This window comes from Carica papaya, chromosome 1 (genome assembly GCF_054855325.1).
Source record: "Carica papaya isolate Zhongbai chromosome 1, ASM5485532v1, whole genome shotgun sequence".
Classification (NCBI taxonomy): Eukaryota; Viridiplantae; Streptophyta; class Magnoliopsida; order Brassicales; family Caricaceae; genus Carica; species Carica papaya.
Genome location: NC_142309.1, coordinates 26894969 through 26911919, shown reverse-complemented (window position 1 = coordinate 26911919; position 16951 = coordinate 26894969). Strand labels below are relative to the sequence as shown.

Below are 16951 nucleotides of genomic sequence, written 5' to 3'. Positions count from 1 at the left end.
CAATTATATAATACAATCAAAATATATATAGTTAATTATTTATATTCTAACATAAATTATTAAAATTTATTGTAAAATTATATTTATCTGCTTTAAATTTATTTATTTTTATTTTCTTTCAATAATAATTAATAAAAAAAATCATCTACAAGGGAGTCTTTTTCATTTTTCTGTCAAATAATCATGTACATTTTTTTAGAATTAATTAATAAGTGTTTATCATACATTCTTATTTATGATATTTTACTTAAAAAAAAACTTTTAATTTATTATCTCTCTCTTAATAATTACAGTTTTTTATCATAAAAATGTTTTAATTTTTTATAAAATATAACAAAAATTTAAAACAACACCCTAAGCCTGGACTCCGTGTAGTTTAACTTTTTTAACGCTGCTTATTTCTTTCTTTTTCTTTTCTTTAAAAAGTTTTTTAAAAAACAAATTGACCGTTGTCGGCGTCATTTTAACGCAGTCTGCATTTCTTTATTTTCCCTTTAAAAGCAAACTGACCGTGCGATTCTCCTCTTCAGACCACCTTCTTCCTTTCTTTTACTTTCAAAAAGTTTTCTACGTTCTTTGTTTTCAGATCTGGCCTTGCCCAGAGAAAAGAAGAGAGATACAAGCACAAAAGAGAGAGAGAAAAACAGGAAAAAGACAGAAACGACCAGACATGGATCTGAAACCCCCCCCATTCTCTTCAATGTGGAGAGGGAAAGAAAAGAATATCAGAAAGAGGTAAGGAAGAAGATGATAGAAAACAAATTAGAATGGTCATCGTTCTACCATTCTTTTTCTTCTTCAGTTTCTTGAGAGCAAAGAACCAAATAGAGAAAGAAAAGAAGAACAAAGAAAGAAGGAAGAAGAAGATCGAAAAGAAGATAGATGGGTTTCTCTTAAAGACCCAACACTACTTGGTCATTCTGTTAAATTTCAATCTCTCTTGTTCACAAGCCTTGCCCAGAGAGAAGTTGAGAAGTACGAGCATAGCAGAGAGAGAAAAAGGGGAAAAAGACAGAAACGAGCAGACATGGATCTGAAACCCCTCCATTCTCTTCAATGTGGAGAGGGAAATAAAAGAATATCAGAAAGAGGTAAGGAAGAAGATGATAGAAAAAAAATTAGAATGGTCATCTTTCTACCATTCTATTTCTTTTTCAGTTTCTTGAGAGCAAAGAATCAAACAGAGAAAGAAAAGAAGAACAAAGAAAGAAGGAAAAAAGAAGATCGAAAAGAAGATAGATAGGTTTCTCTTAAAGACCCAACAGTATTGAAAGATTCAATCTCTTTCCCACAAGCCATGGGCAGAGAGGAGAGAAATACAAGCATAACAGAGGGAGAGAACGGGGAAAAAGATAGGAAAGAACAGACATGGGTCTGAAACTCTTCGTTCTCTTCAATGTCGGGAGGGAAAGAAGCGAATATCGGAAAGAGATGAGGAAGAAGAAGATAGAAAACAAGATTAAAATGGTTCCTCCTATCATTCTTTTTCTTCTTCAGTTTCTTGAGAGCGAAGAATCAAATAGAGAAAGAAAAGAAGAACAAAGAAAGAAGGAAGAAGAAGATCGAAAAGAAGATAGATGGGTTTCTCTTAAAGACCCAACACTACTTAGTCATTCTGTTAAATTTCAATCTCTCTTGTTCACAAGCCTTGCCCAGAGAGAAGGTGAGAAGTACGAGCATAACGGAGAGAGAAAAAGGGGAAAAAATCAGGAACGAGCAGACATGGATCTGAGACTCTCCATTCTCTTCAATGTGGAGACGGAAAGAAAAGAATATCAGAAAGAGGTAAGGAAGAAGATGATAGAAAACAAATTAAACTGTCCTCTTTCTTCCATTCTATTTCTTTTTCAGTTTATTGGGAGTAAAGAGCCGAATAGAGAAAGAAAAGAAGAGCAAAGAAAGAGGGAAGAAGAAGATCGAAAGAAGAGATATGTCTTTCTCTTCAAAGACCCAACGGTAGCCGGAGGTATTTTTACTTATCTCTTAATATTGGTAGGTGATCATTCATGGAGTTTATTTTTATTTGGTTCTCCTTTCATGAAGTTGGCATAAGTGATTTAGTCTCTCTTAATCTGGGTTTACATAAATCTTTTTTTTTTTAAATTTCTTTTTACAGTTTCTGTCTTCTTATTTATTTATTCTTCTTATTTAATGTTTTTAGTTTTCATAAATTTGTTTTGTTATGTGTAGCATCTGTTCTTAACTAACTAACTAATTGTTTCTTAGCATCAGTTATTTTCAACTATATCTGTAATGAGGAATAATGAATTGGTTCTCTGTCTCTCTCTGTGTTCTCTTCTCTCTTTTCTTCTCTCTTTGTCTGTTTCTCACTCTCTCTGCACTTCTCTCTTTGTTTGCTACATTCCAAACCCTAAAAGCCCTCTTCCTAAATTTCACACATAACATATTTCTAAATTAATTCGAGTTCTTTCTTGTTATAAACATCGCAGCAGGTTTCTTAACTGGGGAGATGTTGTTTTTCTTATTCCTTTCTACCATGATTTACAGACTTGAATTTTACTCAAAGATAGCAGCAGTTTCTTGTTTTTTCATTTAAATATTCCAGATTAGCTTTAATAATTTTACAGACAAACAAACTCTCTTCTGGAATTTGATTTAGTAGGTTCTGTTTTTTATGGAGTTTGCAAAGTTGATCTTTTGGTCTCTGTTTCTAAATACATTTGACATGTTCCTTTGAGCCCCAGGTGGGTTGGGAATAGAATATTAATGCTGTGGATATTCCATAGTTATATGCTAATGTATGAATCAAATATGAACATATTACCCTTTTCCGATTGAGGGAACTTTCAAAAAGAAGAATTGCTTGATTGATTACCCTCCCAAAGTATTCAGAGTATTCGGGTTTTTTTGAAAATTAACAGCGTAAAAATGTTACAGTAATAATAAATATACTAAAAATAAAAGCAAGAAAAACAATTGGATTTGGAGCTCTGTTGCATAGATGGTAATCTAGTCTTTTTTAATCTTCTAACTTATCATTTATTTCACAATCTAAAACTTCTTAAGAAACTATTTTATCTTGTGAACTTTCCTTTAAATATTTTCGTAATTAGAAATATTTTCTAAAGTGTCGTATACTTCTCATTTATGCTTTCAATTGTTGCAACATTTGCATTTTCAGTATGATGAGATGTTCCCTTCACTATTCAGTGATCATCCTAATATATTTCTTCCACACCTGTCGATATGGGCTAGTGAATTTTGGCACTGAAATAGCATGAAAGGTCCGCAGACGGGAAGCTGAGAACTTGCTCAATTCCAATTGGTGGCTTCCTGAAACACTCAGTATCTCTTCTCTCTCTCTCTCTCTCTAATCATTCTTAAACTTAATCTTCAATCTTAGAATGCGATTGAATGATTTCGTCAGTTGCTTGAAAGTAACTTGTTTACTATTTGCAAAATAATATGCACTCGTTATAACTTTGACTTTAACTCATAAATAATGGTTGATCAATATTATTTTTAAGAAATGCAATGCAATTGGTATTTTTAGGGTAACTTGAATAAGCTAATAATTTTCTTAAGATAATTTACTTTTCTCTATATGGTCTGCTGGTTTTCCATTTGGATCATGGCTAGTAGATAAAATGACTTGTGGTTGTTGGCAAATATATGATATCATCCTTGGAGATATATTTAAAATTATATAGCTAGAATTGCTATTTTTAAATAAGATTATAAATTAAATGTTGATTAACTTTTATGTACTAAAGCTGATAGGTATCGAGTATTTAGTGATAAGATAGTGATGCATTCAAAACTAGATAGTTAGGATTACTTTTTTCAGATAAGACTAAGAATTGATGTTGATTGACTTTTATGTACTAAAACTGATAGGTATAGAGTACTAGTGATAGGCAAGAAAGTTTTTGTTTGATTTTAGCTCTTACACAATGATCGATTAGTATTGTTATAAGATATTCGATGTAATTGGTGTTTTAAGATGACTTGAATCATTTTAAAGTTTTTTGAAGGTAGATGACTTTCTTTTGTATGGTTTAATATTTTTTTTGTTTTGGTCAAAGCCCGTTGTTGGAAAGATGGTAGTTGTTAGTTGTTATGTGGTATCATTCACAGTGATTTATTTAACCTTAAATGTTTAGGGCTGTTGAGTAATGTTAGGAACTAGACACTGATTGATTTTTTATCTATTGAAGCTAATAGGAATAGAATAGTTAGTAGTAAGTTTGTGGAGATGTTGTTTTTCTTATTCCTTTCTACCATGATTTATAGACTTGAATTTTACTCAAAAATAGCAGCAGTTTCTTGTTTTTTCATTTAAATATTCCATATTAGCTTCAATAATTTTGCAGACAAACTCTCTTCTGGAATTTGATTTAGTAGGTTCTGTTTTTGATGGAGTTTGCAAAGGTGATCTTTTGGTCTCTGTTTCTAAATACATTTAACATGTTCCTTTGAGCCCCAGGTAGGTTGTGGGAATAGAATATTAATGCTGTGGATATTCCACAGTTATATGAATATATTACCCTTTTCCGACTGAGGGAACTTTCGAAAAGAAGAATTGCTTGATTGATTACCCTCCCAATGTATTCAGAGTACTGGGATTTTTTTGAAGACTAACAGTGTAAAAATATTATAGCAATAATAAATATACTAAAAATAAAAGCAAGAAAAACGATTGGATTTGGAGCTCTTTTGCATAGATGGAAATGTAGTCCTTTTTAATCTTTAACTTATCATTTCTTTCACAATTTAAAACTTCTTAAGAAACGATTTTATCTTGTGAACTTTACTTTAAATATTTTCATAATTGGGAATATTTTCTAAAGTGTCGCATACTTCTCATTTATGCTTTCAATTGTTGCAACATTTGCATTTTCAGTATGATGAGATGTTCCCTTCACTATTCAGTGATCATCCTAATATATTTCCTCCACACCTGTCGACATGGGCTAGTGAACTTTGGTACTGAAATAGCATGAAAGGTATGTCCGTAGATGGGAAGCTGAGAACTTGCTCAATTCCGGTTGGTGGCTTCCTGAAACACTCAGTATCTCTTCTCTCTCTCTCTTTAATCATTCTTAAACTTAATCTTTAATCTTAGAATGCGATTGAATGATTTCGTCAGTTGCTTGAAAGTAACTTGTTTACTATTTGCAAAATAATATGCACTCGTTATAACTTTGACTTTAACTCATAGATAATGGTTGATCAATATTATTTTTAAGAAATGCAATGCAATTGGTATTTTTAGGGTAACTTGAATAAGCTAATAAATTTTTCAAGATAATTTACTTTTCTCTGTATGGTCTGCTGGTTTTTCCTTTGGATAATGGCTAGTAGACAGAATGAGTTGTGGTTGTTGCCAAATATATAATATCATCCTTGGACATATATTTAAAATTAGATAGCTAGAATTGCTATTTTCAAATAAGATTAAGAATTGAATGTTGATTAACTTTTATGTATTAAAACTGATAGGTATCGAGTATTTAGTGACGAGCTAGTGATGCATTCAAAACTAGATAGTTAGGATTGCTTTTTTCAGATAAGACTAGGAATTTATATTGATTGACTTTTATGTACTAAAACTCATAGGTATTGAGTACTAGTGATAGGCAAGAAAGTTTTTGTTTGATTTTAGCTCTAACACAATGGTCGGTTAGTATTGTTCTAAGATATTCGATGTAATTGGTGTTTTAAGATGATTAGAATCATTCTGTAGTTTTTTTGGAGGTAGATGACTTTCTTTTGTATGGTTTACTGTTTTTTTTTTTGTCATAACCCATTGTTAGAAAAATGGTGGTTGTTGGTTGTTATGTGGTTTATTTAAACTTAGATGGTTAGGATTGTTGAGTAATGTTAGGAAGTGGACATGGATTGATTTTTTATGTATTGAAGCTAATAGGAATAGAATAGTTAGTAGTAAGTTTGTGGAGGTAAGTTCTTGTTTGATTTTAGCTCCAAGATAGTGGTAAATTATCGTTTCAAAGGCAAGCTAGAGAAGAAAAAAAAGATTGCATATGTATGCGACTTTCTTTTGGATTTAGTTCTAAAAGATAATACATAATTTGAATATAATAACAATTTAAAGTAATTTGTAATTGAAAAAAAAGTTTGGAAAATAAAAGTATCAAGTAAAGGTAGTTTATAAGATGACATCACTAGTAGAACATGAAAAAGAGTTTGGAGCATCAGAGTTAGGCAGCAGGTTAATATACCTCGCAATAAATATACTCATTTGCTGCATTAAGTGTGTGTGTTGGACCCTAATAGTTTATGTAATGTGGCATCCGAACGTATTGCAAAATGCCGCACTTGCAATGAAAAAATAATTTTTTTTGGCACTCGAACTAAATCTACTGCAAGATTATATCCATAAATTTTTTAACTACATAATTTAATCAAAAAAATACAAAATGTAGATGGAGAGCCAAGTTTTCTTACTTCATTAAAAAAACTAATAGTTTTTAAAATACATAAAATTCTGCGACAGAAAAATTCTAATTTAAAAATTTATCACATATTAGCTTTACTTTAGATTTAGATTGGAAGATTATTTTATTTTAAGAGTTTAATTTTAAGAAACCTATCATTTAGAGTTATCGTCTATTTTCTTATTTTGAAGATCTTAGAAACCTAATAGCTTTTAAACTAAAACAAAAATTACATTTAGCTCTTCAACTTTTTTAGCAAACAAGCATCTCAAACACAATAACGGCAAACTACAACAAACAAATTACAACTACCCTTACAAACTGACAAGGAAAAATAGTAAACTTTAAGTATCAACCCAGAAATTGAATATCTCGTTTTTAACATTTTCATGAGTTGAAATGATTATAAACTAAAACAATCTAGTATTTTTCGTCAATGAATTTCTTTGTGTGTACATTAATGTAGCAATACTTGAGGCTGTTTTTAATGTCATGCATAGGACAACAAAATTGTCCTCTTTTAATGGTCGTTTTTAATGTCCATGTCAAGTTGTGCATATGTTATATTTAATTGCTATTGATTCTCTTCTGATTTGAATTACAACATAAAAGAGTCTTGATCATTTATAAATTGATATGCTTACTTTTGTGTAGTTGTTGTAGATTTCAAATGGTAAAAATCAGGTAAATAAACATATATTCAATAGTATGTTTTTTCTTTAACTAGTTAAAATTTTATTTCTTTGTTATTATGAAGATCTTTAGGTAAAAAGTTGAAAGGAATCTAATCATATATTATCTCTGTTTTGTTCTCTTTTCTGGGTAACATTGCTGGAAAAATGTCGGGTTATGATATATTTGTGAAATAAAAGGTTTATTTTTTAATGCTTATGACATGAATTTTATTTTTTATTACATATATTTTTTAGTATTTAGAATTATTTACTTAACTATATTCTTTTTGGTTACTTTAATATAGGACTACCGAAGGTTATTATCAATCTTAGGAATACTTTTAACGTAAATAATCATGTGTTTTTATCTTTTTGGGTAGCTAATATTTTTATATTTTATTAGTGCGTAACTCTTTGTCAAAACGTTTAAGATGGTCCAGGCGTGTCACTTGTGTTTTGTTTTCTTTTGTTCGTAGCACTCTTTTAGATATAGATTATGAGGAACCAGCGGAATAAGAGGTTTGTCTTTCTTCTTTTATCCTGTTTTTCAGTTTTGTTTTGTTTTTTTTCATCCTAATTTTTTCTTTAATATTTTTTAATGGAGTTGGAGAGAGTTACAACGTTATTTATTTCTGCATCATTTATCACATTAAGTTTTAAAAAGTTTTTAGATGGAGCTTCATAAGGAGATCTTCTCCATGATCATTTTAGTTAAAAAGATTTGTGGTTCGATTTGATGGCAGATAATGGTACTGGCGGGAACTCGTCTTCTTCGGTTGCAGGAGTACTTGGTCAGCAGTTTCTTTTGTTTCTTCAATGTTTCTAATAAGGTTGCATTTACTTAATTGGTAATTAGGATTTTGGAGCTAAACCATACAGTGGTTTAGTACTATGAGCTGCTGTGTTTTATGAGGTATCTCTTTCTTCTTGTTTTTTCCATTATATTTCTTAGATTTTGGTATGTTTGTCTTGTTTCTCGCGTCGCTGGCAAGATGACGGAGGTCATGACCATTCTTTAAAATTGTGCTGTAAGTTGTGAAAATTCAAATTTCATTTTAATAATTTTGCATATTTACTGATTGTAGCAAACCTGCGAATACTGACTCTCTTACTTACGCTGGCAAGCTCTCAGTATAGCCTACGGCGGGCTTTACGGTATGTGAGCAACAAAAGAGGGAGAGTGTGTATGAAGAAGAGAACCAGAACGGCAGAGGAAGAGAGTTCGTATGAAAGTTTACCTCATGATTCTATTATCTGATTAGTCAATTATTTTTATTTTTTTACTAACTAGTCAAACAATAATTTTTAAATTATGCTACCATAACTTAGTTGAAGGATGAATTTGAACATTAAAAACATACATGACGCTAGATCGATATGAACAATGCAAAACAAACAAATTGTAATTAGAAACTGAAATTGAAATAAAAATACAAACAAATTCAAATACATTAACAAATTCAAGTATACTGAAAGAAAAATTCAATTAATTTTTTTGCAATTCCATAAAAATGAGACAAACAACTAAGTCGAGTGAAACTGTACAATAAACGAAAACAACAAGTAGCCGCTGAAATTCTAATACAATTACAAATAAATTCAAATACAATCACAAACTCAAGTAAACCAAAATAAAAATTACATTTAGCTCTTCAATTTTTCCAACAAACAAACATCTCAAACACAATAACGAGAAACTACAAGAAACAAATTACATCTACCCTTACAAATAAACTCAGATACAATTACAAAGTCAAGTAAACCAAAATAAAAATTACATTTGGCTCTTCAACTTTTCCTGTAAACAAGCATCTCAAACACAATAACGACAAATTACTGCAAACAAATTACAAACTGACAAAGAAAAAGAATAAAACCCAAGTATCAACCCTAAAAACAAATTCTCGTTTTAATATTTGCATGAGTTGAAATGATTATAAAATAAAAAAATTTAGCATTATTTTGTCAGTGAATTTCTTTATGTGTACATTAACATAGTAATACCTGAGATTGTTTTTAATGTTATGCAGAAGACAACAAAATTGTCCTCTTTCAATGTCTGTTGTTCTTGATTTTAGTCGTTTTTTTTTTATTTGAAGTTTTGATATCCGTGCATGCCTGTTTTTAAAAGAGTCTTGATCATTTATAAATTGATATGCTCACTTTTGTGTAATTGTTGTAGGTTTCAAACGGCAAAAATCAGGTAAATAAACACGTATTCAATATTATGTTTTTTTTATAACTAGTTAAAATTTTCTTTCTTTGTTACTATGAAGATCTTTAGGCAAAAAGTTAAATAGAGTCCAATCATATATATATATATTTTGTTCTTTTTTGTGGGTAACACTGCTGAAAACATGTTGGGTTATAAGATATTCGTGAAACAAAAGGTTTATTTTACTTTGCTTATGATACAAATTTTATTTTCTAATATATATATATATATATTATATTTAGAATTATTTACTTAACAATATTCTCTATGTTTACTTTAATGTAGGACTAGCGAATGTTATTATCAATCTTAAGGAGCACTTTTAAGGTAAATAAGTATGTGTTTTTATCTTTTTAGGTAGTTAAAATTTTTATATTTTGTTAGTATGTAACTCTTTAGGCAAAAAGTTTAAAATGGTACAGACGTGTCACTTGTGTTTTATTCTTTTTTGTTGGTAGCACTCTTTTAGACGTGGATTATGAGGTATCCGTGGAATAAGAGGTTTGTCTTCCTTCTTTTATCATATTTTTAAGTTTAGTTTTAATTTTTTAAAGCCTAATTTATTTTTTAAATTTTTTTGATGGAGTTGGAGAGAGTTACAACGCTATCTATTTCAGCATCATCTATCACATTCTGTTTTAAAAAAGTTTTATTTGGAGCTACAAGGAGATCTACTCTACGATCACTTTAGTGGAAAAGAAGATATGTGGTTCGATTTGATGGCAGATACTGGTGATGGCGGGAACTCGTCTTCTTCGGTTGCAGGAGTACTTGGTCAGCGGTTATTTTTTATTTTTTTAATATTTCTAATAAGGTTGCATTTACTGAATTGGTAATCAGGATATTGGAGCTGGTCTGTTACACAGTTGTTTGGTACTATGAGCTGTTGTGTTTTATGAGGTATCTCCTTCTTCTTATCTTTCACATTATAGTTTCTGAGTTTTGGTATTTTTGTCTTGTTTCTCGCGTCATTGACAAAAGGAAGGAAGTCCTGACAATTCTTCAAAATTGTGCTGTAAGTGATGAAAATTCAATTTTTGTTTTAATGATTTTGCATAATTACTTGTTGTAGCAAACCTGCGAATAGTGGCTGTCTTACTTACGCTGGCAGGTTCTCGGTATAGCCTGCGGCGTGCTTTACGGTCTGTGAGCGACAAAAGAGGGAGAGTGTGTATGTAGAAGAAAACCAGAGCGACAGAGGAAGCGAGTTCGTATGAAATTTTACCTCATGATTTTATTATCTGATTAGTCAATTATTTTTAATTTTTTACTATCTAATCAAACAATAATTTTTAAATTATGCTACTATAACTTAGTTAAAGGATGGATTTGAACACTAAAAAGCTACATGCGATAGATCGATATGAACAATGCAAAGCAAACAAATTATAATTAGAAACTGAAATTGGAACAAAAATACAAAAAAACTTGAATACAGTTAGTAATCTAAGTACACTGAAAGAAAAATCCGATTGATTTTCTTGTAATTCCTAATAAATAAAACAAACAACTAACTTGAGTGAAATTACAACAAACTAAAACGACATATTTTAACAACAAGTAGGCGTTGAAATTCTAATACAATTACAAACAAACTCAAATAGAATCACAAATTCAAGTAAACCAAAACAAAAATTACATTTAACTCTTCAACTTTTCCAGATAACAAAAATCTCAAACACAATAACGAGAAACTATAACAAACAAATTACATCTACCCTTACAAACAAACTCAAATACAATTACAAAGTCAAGTAAACCAAAACAAAAACTACATTTGACTCTTCAACTTTTCCTGCAAACAAACATCTCAAACACAATAACGATAAATTACCGCAAACAAATTACAACTTCCCTTACAAACTGACAAGGAAAAATGGTAAAACCCAAGTATTAGCCCTGAAAACGAATATCTCGTTTTAATATTTGCGTGAGTAGAAATGATTATAAATTGAAACAATTTAGCATTATTTTGTCAGTGAATTTCTTTATGTGTACATTAACATAGTAATACTTGAGGCTGTTTTTAATGTTATGCAGAAGACAACAAAATTGTCCTCTTTTAATGTCTTTTCTTTTTTATTTTAGTCGTTTTTTTTAATTTAAAGTTTTGATATCTGTCTATGCCTGCATTTGTTACATTTAGTTGCTATTGGTTTTCTTCTGATTTTAAAAGAGTCTTGATCATTTATAAATTGATATACTCACATTTGTGTAATTGTTGTAGATTTCAAACGCTCAAAATCAGGTAAATAAACACGTATTCAATATTATATTTTTTCTATAACTAGTTAAAATTTTCTTTCTTTGTTACTGTAAAGATCTTTAGGCAAAAAGTTAAAGAGAGTCCAATCATATATTATCTTTTTTTTGTTATCTTTTGTGGGTAACACTACTAGAAACATGTTGGTTTATAAGATATTCGTGGAACAAAAGGTTTATTTTGCTTTACTTACGATATAAATTTTATTTTCTAATATATATATATAATTTTTTTCTATTTAGAATTATTTATTCAGTAATATTCTTTATGTTTACTTTAATGTAGGACTAGTGAACGTTATTATCAATCTTAGGGAGCACTTTTAAGGTAAATAAGCATGTGTTTTTATCTTTTTGGGTAGTTAAAATTTTTATATTTTGTTAGTATGTAACTCTTTAGATAAAAAGTTTAAGATAGTATAGGCGTGTCACTTGTATTTTATTTTCTTTTGTTGGTAGCACTCTTTTAGACGTGGATTATGAGGTATCCGTGGAATAAGAGGTTTGTCTTTCTTCTTTTATCATATTTTTCAGTTTAGTTTTGCTTTTTTTAAGCCTAATTTATTTTTAAAATTTTTTTGATGGAGTTAGAGAGAGTTACAACGCTATCTATTTCTGCATCATCAATCACATTAAGTTTTAAAAAGGTTTCATTTGGAGCTACAAGGAGATCTACTCTATGATCACTTTAGTGGAAAAGAATATATGTGGTTCGATTTGATGGCAGGAACTCATCTTCTTTGGTTGCAGGAGTGCTTGGTCGGCGGTATTTTTTTGTTTCTTTAATGTTTATAATAAGATTGCATTTACTGAATTGGTAATCAGGATATTGGAGCTGGTCTATTATACAGTCATTTGGTACTATGAGCTGCTGTGTTTTATGAGGTATCTCTTTCTTCTTGTCTTTCACATTCTATTTCCTGGGTTTTGGTATGTTTATCTTATTTCTCGCATCGCTGGAAGGAGGTCCTGACCATTCTTCCAAATTGTGCTGTAAGTGATGAAAATTTAATTTTTATTTTAATAATTTTTCATAATTACTTGTTGTAGCAAACCTGCGAATAGTGGCTGTCTTACTTACGTTGGCAGGTTCTCGGTATAGCCTACGGCGTGCTTTATGGTCTGTGAGAGACAAAAGAGGGAGAGTGTGTACGAAGAAGAGAACTAGAGCGACAGAGGAAATGAGTTCGTATGAAATTTTACCTCATGATTTTATTATCTGATTAGTCAATTATTTTTATTTTTTTACTAACTAATCAAACAATTATTTTTATTTTTTTGCATGAGTTGAAATGATTATAAATTGAAATAGTTTAGCATTAGTTGCTCAGTGAATTTCTTTATGTGTGCATTAACATAGCAATACTTGAGGCTGTTTTTAATGTTATGTAGATGACAACAAAATTGTCCTCTTTTAATGTCTATTCTTCTTTATTTTAGTCGTCTTTTTTTGTTTAATTTGAAGTTTTGATATACGTCCATGCCAAGTTGTGCATATGTTACATTTAATTGCTATTGGTTTTTTTCTTATTTTAATTACAACGTAAAAAGGTCTTGATCATTTATAAATTGATATGCTCAGTTTTGTATAGTTGTTGTAGATTTCAAAGGGTAAAAATCAGGTAAATAAACACGTATTTAATATTATATTTTTTCTGTAACTACTTAAAATTCTTTTTCTTTGTTGTTATGAAAATCTTTAGGCAAAAAGTTAAAAGAGAGCAAAACCCAAGTATCAGTCCTGAAAACAAATATATCATTTTTTAGATTTGCATAAGCTGAAATGACTATAAATAGAAATAATTTAGCATTATTTCGTTAGTGAATTTCTTGATGTGTACATTGACATAGCAATACATGAGGCTGTTTTTAATGTTATGCAGAAGACAACAAAAGTGTCCTCTTTTAATGTTTTTTCTTCTTGATTTTAGTCATTTTTTTTAAAATTTGAAGTTTTGATATCTGTCCATGCCTGCATTTGTTATATTTAATTGCTATTGGATTTCTTCTTATTTTAGTTACAACGTAAAAGAGTCTTGATCATTTATAAATTGATATGCTCATTTTTGTGTAATTGTTGTAGATTTCAAACGCCAAAAATCATGTAAATGAACACGTATTTAATATTATATATTTTTTTTTTATAATTAGTTAAAATTTTCTTTCTTTGTTACTATGAAGATCTTTAAGTAAAAAGTTAAAGAGAGTTCAATCGTATATTATCTCTTTTTTGTTCTCTTTTGTGGGTAATACTACTGGAAATATTTTGGTTTATAAGATATTCGTAGAACAAAAGGTTTATTTTGCTTTGCTTGTAATATAAGTTTTATTTTCTATTTAGAATAATTTATTTAGCAATATTATTTATGTTTACTTTAATGTAGGACTACCGAAGGTTATTATCAATCTTAGGGAGCACTTTTAAGGTAAATAAACATGTGTTTTATTTTTTTGGGTAGTTAAAATTTTTATATTTTGTTAGTATGTAACTCTTTAGGCAAAAAGTATAAGATGGTCCAGACGTATCACTTGTGTTTTATTCTTTTTTGTTAGTAGCACTTTTTTAGACGTGGATTATGAGATATTCGTGGAATAAAAGGTTTGTCTTCCTTCTTTTATCATATTTTTCAGTTTAGTTTTACTTTTTTTAAGCCAAATTTATTTTTTAAATTTTTTTGATGGAGTTGGGGAGAGTTACAACGCTATCTATTTCAGCTTCATCTATTACATTAAGTTTTAAAAAGTTTCATTTGGAACTACAAAGAGATCTACTCCATGATCACTCTAGTGAAAAAGAAGATCTGTGGTTCAATTTGAAGGCAGATACTGGTGATGGCGGAAACTCGTCTTCTTCGTTTGCAGGAGTACTTGGTCAGTGATTTTTTTTATTTTTCTAATATTTCTAATAAGGTTGCATTTACTGAATTGGTAATCAGGATATTTGAGCTGGTCTATTATACAGTCGTTTGGTACTATGAACTGCTGTGTTTTATGAGGTATCTCTTTTTTCTTGTCTATCACATTATATTTTCTGGGTTTTGGTATATTTGTCTTTTTTCTCGCGTCGCTGGCAAAAGGAAGGAGATCCTGACCATTCTTCAAAATTGTGCTGTAAGTGATAAAAATTCAAATTTTATTTTAATGATTTTGTATAATTACTTGTTATAGCAAACCTGCGAATAGTGGCTGTCTTATTTACGCTGGCAGGTTCTCGGTATAGCCTACGGCGTGCTTTACGGTTTGTGAGCGACAAAAGAGGGAGAGTGTGTACGAAGAAAAGAACCAGAGCAACAGAGGAAGCGAGTTCGTATGAAATTTTACCTCATTATTTTATTATTTGATTAGTCAATTATTTTTATTTTTTTACTAACTAATCAAACAATAATTTTTAAATTATACTACCATAACTTAGTTAAAGAATGAATTTGAACACTAAAAACCTACATGACGATAGATCGATATGAACAATGCAAAGCAAACAAATTATAATTAGAAACCGAAATTGGCAAAAAAAATACAAACAAACTCAAATACAGTTACAAATCCAAGTACACTGAAAGAAAAATCCAATTGATTTTTTTTTCAATTCTAAACAAATGAAACAAATAACTAGCTCGAGTGAAATTACAACAAACTAAAACAACAAATTTCAACAAGTAGGCACTGAAATTTTAATACAATTACAAACAAACTCAAATACAATCACAAACTCAAGTACATCAAAACAAAAATTACATTTAGCTCTTCAACTTTTCCAGATAACAAACATCTCAAACACAATAACGAGAAACTACAACAAACAAATTACATCTACCTTTACAAACAAACTCAAATACAATTACAAAGTCAAGTAAACCAAAATAAAAATTACATTTGGCTCTTCAACTTTTCCTGCAAACAAACATCTCAAACACAATAGCGACAAATTACCGCAAACAAATTACAAACTACCCTTACAAACTGACAAGAAAAAAGAGTAAAACCCAAGTATCAGCCCTGAAAACGAATATCTCGTTTTAATATTTGCATGAGTTGAAATTATTATAAATTGAAAAAATTTAGCATTATTTTATCAGTGAATTTCTTTATTTGTACATTAACATAACAATACTTGAGACTGTTCTTAATGTTATGCAGAAGACAACAAAATTGTCCTCTTTTAATGGCTGTTCTTCTTAATTTTAGTCATTTTTTTTTTAATTTAAAGTTTTGATATCCGTCCATGCCTGCATTTGTTACATTTAATTGATATTGGTTTTCTTCTGATTTTAAAAGGGTCTTGATCATTTATAAATTGATATGCTCACTTTTGTGTAATTGTTGTAGATTTCAAACGCCAAAAATCAGGTAAATAAACACGTATTCAATATTATGTCTTTTCTATAACTAGTTAAAAATTTTTTTCTTTGTTACTATGAAGATCTTTAGGCAAAAAGTTAAAGAGAGTCCAATCATATATTATCTCTTTTTTGTTCTCTTTTGTGGGTAATACTACTGGAAACATATTGGGTTATAAGATATTCGTGGAACAAAATGTTTATTTTGCTTTGCTTGTGATATAAGTTTTATTTTCTATTTAGAATCATTTATTTAGCAATATTCTTTATGTTTACTTTAATGTAGGACTACCGAAGGTTATTATCAATCTTAGGGAACACTTTTAAGGTAAATAAGCATGTGTTTTTATTTTTTTGGGTAGTTAAAATTTTTATATTTTGTTAGTATGTAACTCTTTAGGCAAAAAGTTTAAGATGGTCCAGACGTGTCACTTGTGTTTTATTCTTTTTTGTTGGTAGCACTCTTTTAGACGTGGATTATGAGGTATCCGTGGAATAAGAGGTTTGCCTTTCTTATTTTATTATATTTTTCAGTATAGTTTTACTTTATTTAAGCCTAATTTATTTTTTAAAATTCAATTGATGGAGTTGGGGATAGTTACAACGCTATCTATTTCTGCATCATCTATCACATTAAGTTTTAAAAAGGTTTTATTTGGAGCTACAAAGAGATCTGCTCTATGATCACTTTAGTGAAAAAGAAGATCTGTGGTTCGATTTGAAGGCAGATACTGGTGATGGCGGAAACTCGTCTTCTTCGGTTGCAGGAGTACTTGGTCAGTGATTTTTTTTTTCTAATGTTTCTAATAAGGTTGCATTTACTGAATTGGTAATCAGGATATTTAAGCTGGTCTATTATACAGTCGTTTGGTACTATGAGCTGCTGTGTTTTATGAGGTATCTCTTTCTTCTTGTCTATCACATTATATTTCTTGGGTTTTGGTATGTTTTTCTTTTTTCTCGCGTCCCTGGCGAAAGGAAGGATATCCTGACCATTCTTCAAAATTGTGCCGTAAGTGATGAAAATTCAATTTTTATTTTAAT

At 29.7% G+C, this 16951-nt stretch overlaps 1 long non-coding RNA gene across 1 annotated transcript; it reads left to right on the top strand.

Moving 5' to 3' along the window:
- The first annotated feature begins 93 nt into the window (after positions 1-93).
- LOC148270492 (uncharacterized) lies at positions 94-8427 on the top strand. Its single transcript, XR_015813021.1, has 2 exons — positions 94-1966; positions 3143-8427. It is a non-coding gene; the product is annotated as an uncharacterized LOC148270492 (long non-coding RNA).
- The last annotated feature ends 8524 nt before the right edge of the window (positions 8428-16951 follow it).